This window comes from Staurois parvus, unplaced genomic scaffold (genome assembly GCF_062004578.1).
Source record: "Staurois parvus isolate SC_StPar_1 unplaced genomic scaffold, SC_StPar_1.0 ptg001418l, whole genome shotgun sequence".
NCBI lineage: Eukaryota > Metazoa > Chordata > Amphibia > Anura > Ranidae > Staurois > Staurois parvus.
In genome coordinates, this window is record NW_028319214.1 from 82,501 (window position 1) to 96,097 (window position 13,597).

The 13,597-nt window shown below is 41.0% G+C and overlaps 1 protein-coding gene across 1 annotated transcript in view; it reads left to right on the plus strand.

Annotated features, from left to right (window-relative positions):
- Positions 1-13,597, plus strand: part of LOC149436096 (ceramide transfer protein) — a 139,755-nt gene that overhangs the window by 69,692 nt on the left and 56,466 nt on the right. The gene's annotated exons all lie outside the window — the stretch shown is intronic.

Sequence of the window (13,597 nt, forward strand, 5' to 3'; positions counted from 1 at the left end):
CGCATGGATAGAAGGTTATATAGTTCACAGCAGTGCATTCCAAAAAAAAAAGCACCTGTTGCATTTTTTTTCTGCACTGAAGTGTACTGGAATGTGGAAAAAAACATGTTTTTATTATACAGGATTTATATAGCGCCAACAGTTTGCTCAGCACTTTACAATATAACGGGAGACAGTACAATTACAATACATTTCAGTACAGAAGGAATATGAGGGCCCTGCTCATGGAGCTTACAATCTAAAGGAAGGGGGAGGTGATACAAAAGGTGATAGCTGCGGGGGATGATCTGGTGGAGGTGATTTAAGTACAGTTCTTAGGTGGAGGTGGGGTAGGCTTCCCTGAAGCAGTGCGTTTTCAAAGATTGCCTAAAGGCAGACAGGGTAGGGGCTGACCAGACATACTGTGGTAGGGAGTTCCAGAGGATGGGAGAGGCTCTGGAGAAGTCCTGGAGGCGAGTGTGGGAGGTGGTGATGAGGGAGCTAGAGAGGAGGATATCATGTGAGGAGCGGAGTGGGCGATTTGGCTGATATCTGTGGATGAGGTCGGTGATGTAGCTAGGGGCAGTGTTGTGGATGGCTTTGTAAGCTGTGGTTAGTATTTTGAATTTTATATGTTGGGTTAGTAGAAGCCAGTGAAAGGATTGGCAGAGAGGGGCAGCAGTCGCTGATCGGTTGGTAAGGTGTATGAGTCTAGCAGCAGTTTTATTTAAGGTGAAGAAAAAAAGAGGGGAAAATGCACCGGAACACATAAAAAGCGTGCATGCAGAAAGGCATCTGGACTGCGTTTCTGGGGTGTGAACCGGCCCTCTAACATTCTGCATTATCCGTTCAGTAAGGGCTGTTCACACTGTGTGTTGATTGGCACTTTTCTGCACTTCAAGCCAGTAACCATAAGAACACATTGAAGGTTGGTGGTGATGGTAGAGGAGTTGTATGTCTGCACGCAGCTCCCAGGTGGATGCACACACATCTGTCAGTGGCTCTGCATGGAGGATGTCACTAATTTGCCATATGAATGAGCCTTCAGCATTGGAATGTTATGGGAATTCAAACTCTAATCTCCTACGCTTTAAAATTTGTACTATTAATATTAGCAGCTGTATGATTGTAATAAATCCACTGCAATTTATAGTTTTTATCATATTTTCCGAAAATGTTCACCTTGCAGTGGACATATAAACTGGTTTGCTGGTCATATCCATGTACCTAGTGTTTACTCTGCTTGGGAAGTGTTACCTTTGGTCTTTGACCAATAGTAACCTTCAGTTTCTATGACTGCTTGCTTACTAGCACCATCTAGTGTTTGATTATGTGTGGTGCAGGATATTCTTGTGTTAAACGGAAGCACACATTATTAATCTGCTTTTAATTGATTTGCTGTACAGATTTATCTAAGGTACCGTATCTTATCTAATGATTCAATGTCATAGATGTCAAATATGTTCTAATTGTGTACTATGGCTACAGCCACGAATTAGCTGGAGATGTCATGCTCACATTGACTTGTGTTCTAAATGTATATTCTTTCCTGTTTGCTCATTTGATTTTTTTTTTTTTAATGTGCCAAACTCCAAAAAATAAATAAAAAATAAAATAAATGCTACCTTGCCCCTATGTGTATTGGGTCTGTGCTGTCTTTTTTTTCTTTCCTTTGCTCATGTTAAAGGATATGTAAGCCAAACACTTCATATTCCTGCTGTACCATGTACTTGTAGGAAAAAGTATCCTATCCTCTTTGTATTGCTTCTCTTGTGTGAATATCTGGAAGCCAGTCCCTTCTGCTTTGTTATTAAAAACTGACTACACTAGGCATGAGAGCACAGCAGGGTCAGTTCTCTAGCTAAGCTAATCCTTTCATTATCTGGACTTCCTGTCCTAGAGTAACTAAGTGTAACTAGACAGGAGCAACATTGTCATGTACTCTTGCTTTGTTACCTACAAGTGTGTGTTTTTCTAAGCTTTCACAGCAGGACACCCTGGTTGATGGCAAGAGTACATGAAGCCTCTAGTCAAGTGCAGACTGGTCATGTGTCAGCTAGATCCAATTGTTCCACTATATACCTTAGAATATTTTTTTTTTTTTCTAAAGTTTAGGTTGGTTAACTCTGTATAAAGAGGTTTTGCCATCCCTAAACCCCTCCTGAAAATGCTGGATGTCTCTGGCATCAGTGTTTTGATTGTGGGAGACCCTGAATTGAAAGTCATTGGTTTACATATTTTTAATCTGAAGTGTGTTGTCTCCTCTGTTATAGCTGTGGTGTGCTGTAAGTAAAAAGTGCTCCCACGCTCTGAGAATTCAGTTTACAAAACAAATTCTGTAGAGCAGAATGTAGTACGATAGGTCAGTTTATGGTCATTGTGTGAATTATTAATCTTGCAAATACTACGTCATTAACTGCATTCCCAGTAAATGGCAGTATAATTGGCTTCATCTTAAAAGCCATCCCTTAAATTCCATTACTCAGTAGCTTCACATTATGGAAATACTTTTTAATGGAAGTAAAATGCTCTAGAATTGTGAGTTTACTTTTTTCTGTATTTCAGGTAATTAAAGTAAACCAGTGCTGTGGCAAAAATGGACAGTAGCTGCCATTTCTGACACTTCTGAAAATTCCTGTCTCTGGCCATCTCTGGCTTTTAAAATGCAGAAGTCATTGAGAATGAACAAGCATGCAAATCAGCAATATCTGAGTGAAATCTGAACACCTTATTTGTATACTCCACTGCAAGGGGGTTCCTATCCCAGAGGTGGGCTTTAAACTACAATGATTGCCTTCATCTTCTGTCCTGTACTAGACAACATCTGAAATCTTGGAAGTATCTGTGGGCTAAATCTCTATAAAAGGGCTATATATTGTATGTAAAGCTCATTGCGAGAGCAAAATAAACTGTTTCTATGTATATTGTCGTCATTTCTCTCTGGATATGTGTTTAAAGGAACTTCAGTGTTGGGGAGGGCAGTACTATAGACTTTTCATGCAGATTTATCCTTATCTTTCCCAGAGTATGGGATGTGTAACTCTGGTGGCATGCTTGTTACTTGGTTGGCAGTTGAGCATTGTATTTCTAATGTCCTAGGTTTGATTTCCTGCAGTTTGTACATTCTCGCCTAATTTGTGTCCCACCAAGCATTCATCTCATCAATCCAAAAACACACTGCTAGGTTGATTTGTCGTTCAACCAGAAGTAAATGCATTTACCCTTTCTGTGCATAACTGCTGTAGGGACATTGCAAGCTCCTTTGTGGGACGGGGTGATGTAAATGGCTCATGGGGTTTAGTTCTGGAGCAGTTTTCTCCCATTTCGTAGTTTTGAAAAGTGATTTTCAGTGGTTTAGTTTGTATAATTTGAAATGTTTTCTCCCTAAAGAGACAAGTAATACATCTGGTGTCAGCAAGTCTCCTCTTTTCAGTATATTTGAAATTTTTTTATGTTGTCACCAGAATGGGAATAGAGGGGAAATCTTCCAGCGGGGACACTAGTTATTGTGACACGCTGGGATTCTCTCACTTTGGAGGGATTTTCACTCTGTGTTATCTCTGGGACAAGAAGTAAAGGGAAATCTGTATACTAAGACCCTCCCTTTACTCTATCTGAAATGGAGAGGGGGTCGGGGGGGGGGGGGGGGGTTGAGTTTTGCTTTCAGTTCTACTTGCTGTGGGAGATCAGCTAATTCATACACTTTTTTTTTTTTTTTTTGTGACTTTAAACAACGAACGTTACTAGTGTTATTAAAACTTCCTGTGTGCATGGAGCCTTATGTTCAGCCCCTTGAATTAAAGCTGAAGGTCTGCACTTCAAATTAATTTGGATTGTTTCGTTTTACTTTATCTTGGTGGCATACAGAGCCAAAAGTATGAAAATTGTGCCCGTGTCCAAATATATACAGGTGAAACTCAAAAAATTAGAATAGCCTGAATGGCCTTTTCCTGACAATCCTCTCCAGGCTGCGGTCATCCCTGCTGCTTGTGCACCTTTTTCTTCCACACTTTTCCATTCCACATAACTTTCTATTAATGTGCTTTGATACAGCGCTTTGGGAACATCCAACTTCTTTTGCAATTCCCTTTTGAGGCTTTCCCTCCTTATGGAGGGTGTCAATGATGGTTTTCTGCACAACTGTCAGGTCAGCAGTCTTTCCCATGATTGTGATTCCTACTGAACCAGACTGAGAGACCATTAAAAGGCTCAGGAACCCTTTGCAGGTTTTATGGCTTAATTAGCTGATTAGAGTGGGACACTTTGAGCCTAGAATATTGCACCTTTTCACAATATTCTCTTTTTCTGAGATTGTGGATTTGGGGTTTTCATGAGCTGTAAGCCATAATCATCACAATTATGACAAATCACGGCTTGAACTATCTTGCTTTGCATGTAATGAGTCTCTCATATATTAGTTTCACCTTTTAAGTTGCATTACTGAAATAAATGAACTTTTGCACGATATTCTAATTTTTTGAGTTTCACCTGTAGTTGCTGACTTTTAAAAACTGCCACTCACCTGTCCCGCTATCCTGCGGTGTCCTCCCCGCAGCCCATTTTACCAGCCGTCTGGTGTTCCAGACGCCGCCATCTTCAGTGTAGGCACCCGGCTGTGACAGCTTGCAACTTCACAGCCGGGTGCCCCTGCACATGCACGAGAATCGCTGCGCTTTGTGAATGGTCCCATAGTCTTCTGGGAGCTGTCACGTGTCCCACAAGACTACAGGGAGGGAGGTAGGAGGACAGCTTCTGCTTCCGATTGCCTAGGTGATCGCAGCAGAGGTGGGAGCGGGTACCTGTCAAATTTGTGATAGATGTGACAACTATTTCCCATATTCTTCATATGTCTGAGGTTTGGGGTAGAGTGGCAAGACTGAAGCCTTTTTATATCCACTGTACTCCTATAATTTTATTTATTTTTTCAATTTTTGTCTGGCATTAATCCATGAGGCTCAGATCACACTCCTACAACTTAGGATCCGACTTGAGACCCAGAGTTGCAGGACATGTGAAATGCCATGTATCTGAGGGCCATTCCAATTGACACTACTGAAGTCGCTGCAACTTCAGAAAAGCTTCCTGCACTACTTTTGATGCGACTTTGATATGGCTTCAGTGCCAGAGTGTGTAAAAGTCGTATCAAAGTTGGACTCCGAAATCACACTGAAAATCATGTGACCTTGGAGTCGGTTAGTGTGAACTGAGCCTAATACTTTTCCTTATAATGGGTAAGCCATTTTAAATCTGAGCTCCAGACAGATGTAAATTATTGCAGCTCAGTATCATGGATACATCATTTATTATATATTTTCTCAATGCTAGTATTGTAAATACCTGAATTTGACCTCAGCCTGGTGCAGTTCTTGTGGAACAGAGTTCAAACTGGCTGCACAAAGAGCCAGACACAAGTATGCTGATAGGATGATAGAACAAAGAGATGGGCTCATTAGGGTAGGCAGGGAGTTGGGGCTTGTTCACATGAGCTTTGTTTTCTGAAGAGCAATCTGCATTTGGATTGCTGTTCGGACGGCATTTGATAGGCAGGAGACATATTGTCTTCACCATCTGCTTTAACCCCTTGATTTCTGCACCCATTCACGCGAATGTAAGATGGGGGTGTATATATTCCCTGCTGTTGCGCACCCCTGGTTATGTCCTTTGCAACTAAATGGTAACGGTTGGTGGGTGGTAAAAGCATGGCTCATCTGCAGAGTTTTAATACCCACCAAAAGTTAGCAGAAACGAGCCCCAATATAATTGCCGAAGAGAAGATTCAAGTTTCCTGCCTTCCCAGATAGGGCTGTGCTGTGTAAATCGCGGGATGCATCAACAAAAATTAAATATATATATATGTATTTTGTGTAGTGGGCTGTTTGCTTGGCATTCAGTTTTATCATATCTAGGTAAGTAAATACAGGCAGATATCCTGCCATTTGCGATTTTTTTTTTTTTTTTTTTTTTTTTTTTTTTTTCTCCACCATCCCCCCCCCCCCCCTTTTGTTGGATGATGAAATTCCAGTTTCTCTGCATTTCTTCAGTATAGCTTTTAGATGTGTATGATTCATGTAAACTGCCTCATGGCTGTCTATAGGGATGAGCATGAATCGGGAACATCTGAAGGTATGCTGGAGATGCCATTACAGCCATATGTTCACAAAATGATTTTTGGAGTCATGGAAAGTCAATCAATGAAGCAGATGTGGTTAACAGGAGAAGTTTATTTTGTATCACGATGTGCATTTATTTGTATGACTATATATCCAGTCATATATTAATGTTATTAGTACAAGTGCTCCTATACAGATCATGGTACACTTTATGTATTGATTTGATTGGAATGATACTATGTGCAGAGAGACCTTCCTGGGTTTTCAGGGTTTTTTTCTAATAGCTGCTTGTCAGTGGCAGACCACTGATCTGTGTATGAATAATTCAGAGATGTAATAGAATATGCTTTATTTGTGTAGCTTCACAGCTGTCATGCCTCATAATATGCCAGTTTAATCCCCTGTAGGGTTGCTGTGCTTTTTTTTTTTTTTTTTTTTTTTTTTTTTCCCCCCCACTAAACAATGTTTTATGTATGCCAGAAATGCAAGGTTTCATTGGTGTAATATAGCTAAAGTGATTGTAAACCTCAGATATGGAATATAAACAGGGCATATCCCTCTATAGTGTGTACTTGTCTCATTCAAGAGCATGTCATGTCATTTCTGTCTGCCTCGTCTGTATGCTATCTTCATAAGTCACTTTGGACAAGTTTTTCCTGATTCCAAGAGGAGATAAGGTCACAGGGGAGGGATCTCCAGCACACAGATTGTGATTGACAGCTTCAGCTTTGTTTCTGTGTGCTTTGTAAAGGGGGTGTGTCCCTTCCTTTCAGTCTGCTCTCAACTCACTGCTGTCTGCAGAGTGTAACTCCAGCTCCCCACCCCCTGCTTTCTGAAAGCTCATACAAGCTGTATAAATTGTACACTTTGAACAGATGTACTGAAAAGCAGATAAATGGATATAGCTTATGTGGGAGGATCTGTTTCTTCTTTATATCGCTTTAGGCCAGTCATCTAGTCATCTTGGTGGGTTTTTGTAAGGGTTTACAACCACTTTAAAAGAGAAGTAAAAAAAAAAATAAAGATACCCAACTAGGTGGATGCAGCAGGGAGAACTGAGTGATCAAACATTGCTGAATGCTCACTTCTCCCACTATGCTCACTTCTCCCACTCCGCTGTGAGCAGAGAGCTGTGACTGTCAGTCTCTACTTGGCCCCCCCAGTACTCACTGGAGTGCCGGGCTGATGAGGGGGCAGGAGTGGCTGGCTTAGGCTCTCGGCAAATCACTGAGAGGCTGAGTCAAGTGCCAGCCCAGGCTTCTGGGTGAATACCCACCATATGGTCGGGATCTTTTCAGAGCCCGGACAGGCTGAGAGATGTCAGCCGACAGCAGGCTTTAGCCGCTGTCAGCTGTAAACCGGTCACAGGATTGCAGAACAAACCACAACTGTGACCTAAAGGATAAGTATAGCCAAAATAGCTTTGGCTATGCTCCTTTTTAAGTAAATTACAATAACGAGTGAATATACTTATAGGCAGCACACATTACAATCTAACAATCCAACTTGTAAGGGCACCCCACACAGTTTGTATAGTGGTGCCCTGATGGCAATAATGGAGCATTCTTGATATTCTTGATCAGATCCTAGGTGAATTTGCACTTTTTGCTTTCTCTAAAACTCAGCCTAAATTTAGGATGGCCATAAACAGCCTAATAATCACACGCAATGCTATGGAATTTGATCATCAACTTCAGTTTCCTTAAGGGCCATTTCACATGGGCTATCAACATACCCAGCAAATTCCAGTGACAAGAAACTGACAATTTTTTTTTTCCTGTGTCTGGAATTGAGATGAGAAGGCATTGAAAAACTAGGGGAAAAACTTTCCCAAGCTTTTTTTTTTTTTTATGGAAAGATTTGAATAAAGTTTGGAATGTTCTTTTACATCGATTGAATATTAAATCTATGACATGGTATTCAAACTATATAACCTGAAGACCTTAATGAAATACTTCTGAGACTTTATTTAAACTCTTAAATTATTGAAAGTTCTCTCAGCTCAAGACATTCAAATCCTGGAATACAAATCAAGTAACACTGTACTTATTGCAGTTCTCAACCAAGAGAAGTATGCATTTCTGCTACTAGGGGGCACTGCAGCTTTATCATATTTTTGCACAAATAGCTTTCTTTTGGTGGTATTTCTTCACCATTGGGTTTTCTATTTTTTGCTAAATAAACAGACTTTCTGTTATAAAATATCCAGTAACAATATTTTATAAAAAAAAAAAACTAATTTCCTCATAAATTTTGGTCAAAATGTATTCTGCTTTGGTTAATAAAAAATCCCAATAAGTGTATATTGATTGGATTGTGTGAAAGTTAGATTCTACAAACTATGGTGCATATACAGTTGTGTTCAAAATAAAAGCAGTCAGACATCACTAACCTGATCAGTCACTGTTTTTGGTAGAAATTATATTTCTACATGGCAAATAATTTACTAGCAGGTGTAGTAGAGTAATAGAAATCCAACAGACCCAACAGTCATGACATGCATGCTGCGGATTCTGTGTAATTGAATCACTAATTGACAGGGGCATGTTCAAAATAATAGCAGTGTGGAGTTCTATTAGTGAGGTCATTCATTCTTTGAAAAACAGGTGGCAATTATTGCCCTTATTTAAGGAAGGAAGGCAGCAAATGTTGTACATGCTGGTTACAGTGCATTTCTCTCTGAAATTCTGAGTAAAATGGGTCGTTCCAGACATTGTTCAGAAGAACAGCGTACATTGATTAAAAAGTTGATTGGAGAGAGGAAAACATATAAAGAAGTGCAGAAAATGATAGGCTGCTCAGCTAAAATGATCGCAAATGCTTTAAAATGGCAACCAAAACCTGAAAGACGTGGAAGAAAGCGAAGAAAGAAAGAATAGCCAAAATGGAGCCGACTCAGCCAACAATCGGCTCCAGGAAGATCAAAGAAGGTGTAAAGTTACCTGTGAGTACTGTTACAATTAGAAGACGCCTATGTGAAGCCAAGCTATCTGCAAGAAGCCCCCGCAAAGTCCCACTGTTGAAAAAAAGACGTGCTGAAGAGGTTACAATTTGCCAAAGAGCACATTGACTGGCCTAAAGAGAAATGGCGCAACATTTTGTGGACTGATGAAAGTAAGATTGTTCTTTTTGGGTCTAGTGGCCGGAGACAGTTTGTCAGACGACCCCCAAACACTGAATTCAAGCCACAGTACACTGTGAAGACAGTGAAGCATGGTTGTGCAAGCATCATGATATGGGGATGTTTCTCATACTACAGTGTTGGGCCTATTTATCGCATACCAGGGATCATGGATCAGTTTGAATACATCAGAATACTTGAAGAGGTCATGCTGCCTTATGCTGAAGAGGAAATGCCCTTGAAATGGGTGTTCCAACAAGACAACGACCCCAAACACGCCAGTAAACGTGCAACATCTTGGCTCCAGACCAACAAGATTGACGTTATGGAGTGGCCAGCCCAATCCCCGGATCTTAATCCAATAGAAAACTTGTGGGGTGACATCAAAAATGCAGTTTCTAAGGCAAAACCAAGAAATAGAGAAGAACTGTGGAATGTAGTCCAATCATCCTGGGCTGGAATACCTGTTCACAGGTGCCAGAAGTTGGTTGACTCCATGCAACACAGATGTACAGCAGTTCTCAGAAACAGTGCTTATACAACTAAATATTCATTAAGTGATTCAAAGGAAAGCAAAATCTTCAAACATTTTTCAGTTTATATAGTGAATGTTTGAGTTTGTAAAGAGGAATACAAACACTGCTATTTTTTTTAACAGTCTAATCACTTTTCTTCAATTTTATTTAGAGGAACACAAATTTGATATTTTTCTTTGTTTTGATTTGGAATAGAATGTGTAGTGTTCCCAATGCATTTGTGTGTATGGAAATATAAGCTATTAGATGAATTTTGAGCTTTATTCACTTTTTTCAACGCACTATTATTTTGAACACAACTGTATATAGGAACTTTTATATACTACGAATGGCAGTGATCAATGACTTATAATGGGACTGCGATAGGCAATCTGACACTGATGCAGTGGGGGGATTTGACAGCCACTGACTGGTGGGGGGGATATGACCGCAACTGACATCAGTAGTGACATTCCTTACACCAGGGTCTTTTAGACCCTGCATGTCTCAAAGAGAACCTTATAACTAATCCTTACCTTATCCTTATGTTTACCTGTAGTCTGGTCAGTAAATTGGTTATTTTCCTCCTGTCAGTAAAATGGTGAGACCAAAATCTTGAGTTTGGAAACATTCCCACAGTGCAATATCTGCTGAGAGCAAAGATGCAATTTGCAAATATTTTGAGAGGAAATACTATTTTCGAAAATGCTATAAGGATGACAAAACACATCTTTGCAGAGATGCACTAAAAACTTCAAATATTCTCTATGGCAAGGTTGCTCAACCTGTAGTCCTCAGAGCCCTCTGATGTGGCCTTCAACCTTAAACCAGGGAAGCGCATGCCCGGTTTCAGCAACCCATTGATCACGGTCTGGGTTTGCCAACCCGCCATCCCAGAGCATCAGTGTGCACTGAGCTGGCAGCGAAGGAAGCAAGTGGCCGTGGAGGTAGCTGGAGCCAAATAAGCCGGTGCTTCCTCAGTAGCACCAGCTCCTTTCCCAGGGGGAGTGATACCAAGGACCTGGGACCTTTCTGACAGTCTGGATGGCAAAAAAAGGTCTGTGTATTAAACGACACACACTTTTTTGCAATGGGCATATTAGCACCTACAAAAGGGTTAACAACTATCATGCTGCTTCCACACTGATCCACAGGGGCAGCACAGGGCACCTGCGGCTTTTCTGCAGGTTAGCTGCACTGAGCCATAGACTTCTATTATTATTACCCTGCTGATTTGGTGCGCTTTCTGAAAGTGTCCCAAAACTCCTGAATGCAAACCTGCAAAGCTATCATAGAAGTCTATGGCAAAGCGCAGTTAACCTGCGGGAAATCCGCAGATGCACTGCGCTGCACCCATGATGTGGGTAAACCGCAACACATCAGTGTGAAAAAAGCCTTAGAAGCTCAGAGCAGTACACGCTTGATTAAATTTGTGTTTTGGGGGGGGGGGGTGCAGTAATACCCATTAGTTGAGATGTGTTTTTACCACGCAACCCCGTCCCATGCTCCAGGGGGCCCGTGCAGCCTCACAGCTGTCACATTCTATTTTACACTTGGACAGGAGGTGTGGTGGGGGAGGCATACACAGGAACCAACCCTCTCCAATTTCTTTGTGCTGCCACTGATAGCCAGCTTCTCCTCTTCTTCCCTCCACCACCATTCAGTGACTGAAGGAGGAAAGTGTTCATTATGCTATTCAAAGCAAAAAAAAAAAAATCTAAATTCTGAACCATTTTAATTTAATTGTGGCCCCCAGCAGTTTACCAAATCACTTAAGTGGCCCCACTCTTCAAAAGGTTGAGCACCCTGCTTGATGGAAATAAGTGAGGACCAGAATGAAAGCACGAGTAGCTTTTCCCTCTAGTTCTCATTCCAGAAAAACTCTTCTTGCTGCTTTTGGATCATCTCAAAGCGTTTCTGCACAAGCAGCAAAGGAAGAGTGCAGGACGTGTTGCAAACCACCACCTCACAAAAAAATATAATCCCTTAATTTATAGATGATTAAGGTATCAGCATTTTATTGCAGTGCACTAAACATAAGCAAAGTAAACTGGACCATTTTCTCTGCAGTGCCCCCTAGTGGCAGCTGCATTGACAAGTACAGTGTTACTTGAATTGTATTCCAGGATTTGCTTGTCTTCAGCTGAGAGGACTTGCTTTACATAATGTCTCAGAAATCTTTCATTAAGGTCTTCCTGTTATATCTATGACATGGAAGTCCAACTATATATTTCATATTAAATGAACATATTCCACACGTTAGGAGACACAGGGTGTAGGAAACATTCCTCAGATTTTGGGCCATATTGACATGAGTTACTGTTGCCTTTCTGTCATCTCCAAGCAGTCTAACATCAACAAGGCATTTTCGTCCACACAACTGCTGCTCACTGGATATTTTTTCTTTTTCGGACCATTCTCTGTAAACCTTTAAGATGGCTGTGCTTGAAAATCCCAGTAGATCAGCAGTTTTTTTGAATACTCAGACCAGCCTGTCTGGCACCAACAATGCCACTTTCAAAGTCACATAAGTCCCCTTTATTCCCCATTCTGATGCTCGATTTGAACTTCAAGTCGTGTTTACGATGTCTAGATGACTGAATGCAATGAGTTGCTGATTGGCTGATTAGCAATTTGTGTTACCAAACAGGTGTACCTAATAAAGTAGCCGGTGAGTGTGTATGTAGCCTATAATGTTGTTAAAGTGTTACTAAACCCACAACAGTTAAAATCAGTCTGTATATGCAGTAAAGCCTGCTTGTTATACTCACTGTGAAACTGAAGGATCTAATCCTCCATTGTGTAAAAAGGCTTTTTGGTCCTGTCTTCTCTGATCCTTCCCTTCTGCTGTCCCTAATTCATCTGCTTCTAGTACAGAGCTCTGGGAGTCACTCTGCACATGCTCCGAGTTATTCCTTCTTTGGGAGGGTGCATGCAATCAGCACATTGCCAATCGGCACTGTCCAGACAGAGGGTTAGGGGTCATGCAGCCTCCTAGGACAGTCAGAGTAGAATGAAAACTCCTCCTACAAGCTTTAACCAGTGCTCGGCAGTCACAAGACTGCTATATACTGCTGATGGGAAAAGGTATTTATCAGTTTATAATTACTAAACTAATTGCATTTCCATGTTCTGTATACTGTGGGAGACCAGATATAGTGAATGCAGGGTTCGGGGTTTAGTAACACTTTAATGTCTGAATAGGAAGCGTGTAGCTTCCTGGAAATTATACCTTCACTATATCTTTTATGTGTTCCGTTTGCATGTGCTGGTTTTTAAAGTGGTAGTAAACTCTTCTTGAATCATTTTACCTATAGGTAAGCCTATAATAAAGCTTACCTGTAGGTGAAAGTAATATCTCCTAAATGTGAACCATTTAGGAGATAATAGCCCTTTTTTGATACTAGACGCTCTGAAGGAACAGTATACCTGTGCTGTTCTTTCAGAGCACTGTGCCGTGGCCTGAGACTGTTATGTGATGTCACCATGGCTTGGCTAGAGCTTGCGAACCCGGAACAAAGACCGGGTGAAGATGGAAGCTCCAGGGAGCTGGGACAGCACACCACTGGAGGGCTTTGTTTCAAGGTAAGGCCTTCATAATGTGCTAGTATGCAATGCCTTTACCTTGCAGGGTTTTGTCTTTTGATTTTTTTTTTTTTAATATGGTTTATTATCGCTTTAAATGGACATTTAAAAGATCCTCGTTTAGCTGTTGAGACTATAGAGGTCAATGGGAAAGGCAGCACAGGGGTCCAGCAATCTCTAAAATGCTAGAAATGAAAATAGTGCAAGCATTCCTGCTTGAGGTGATTATAGCCGTATTAGTGCATTTGCGACAGGAACAATTGAGTACTGTCCGTGATACTTTTTTT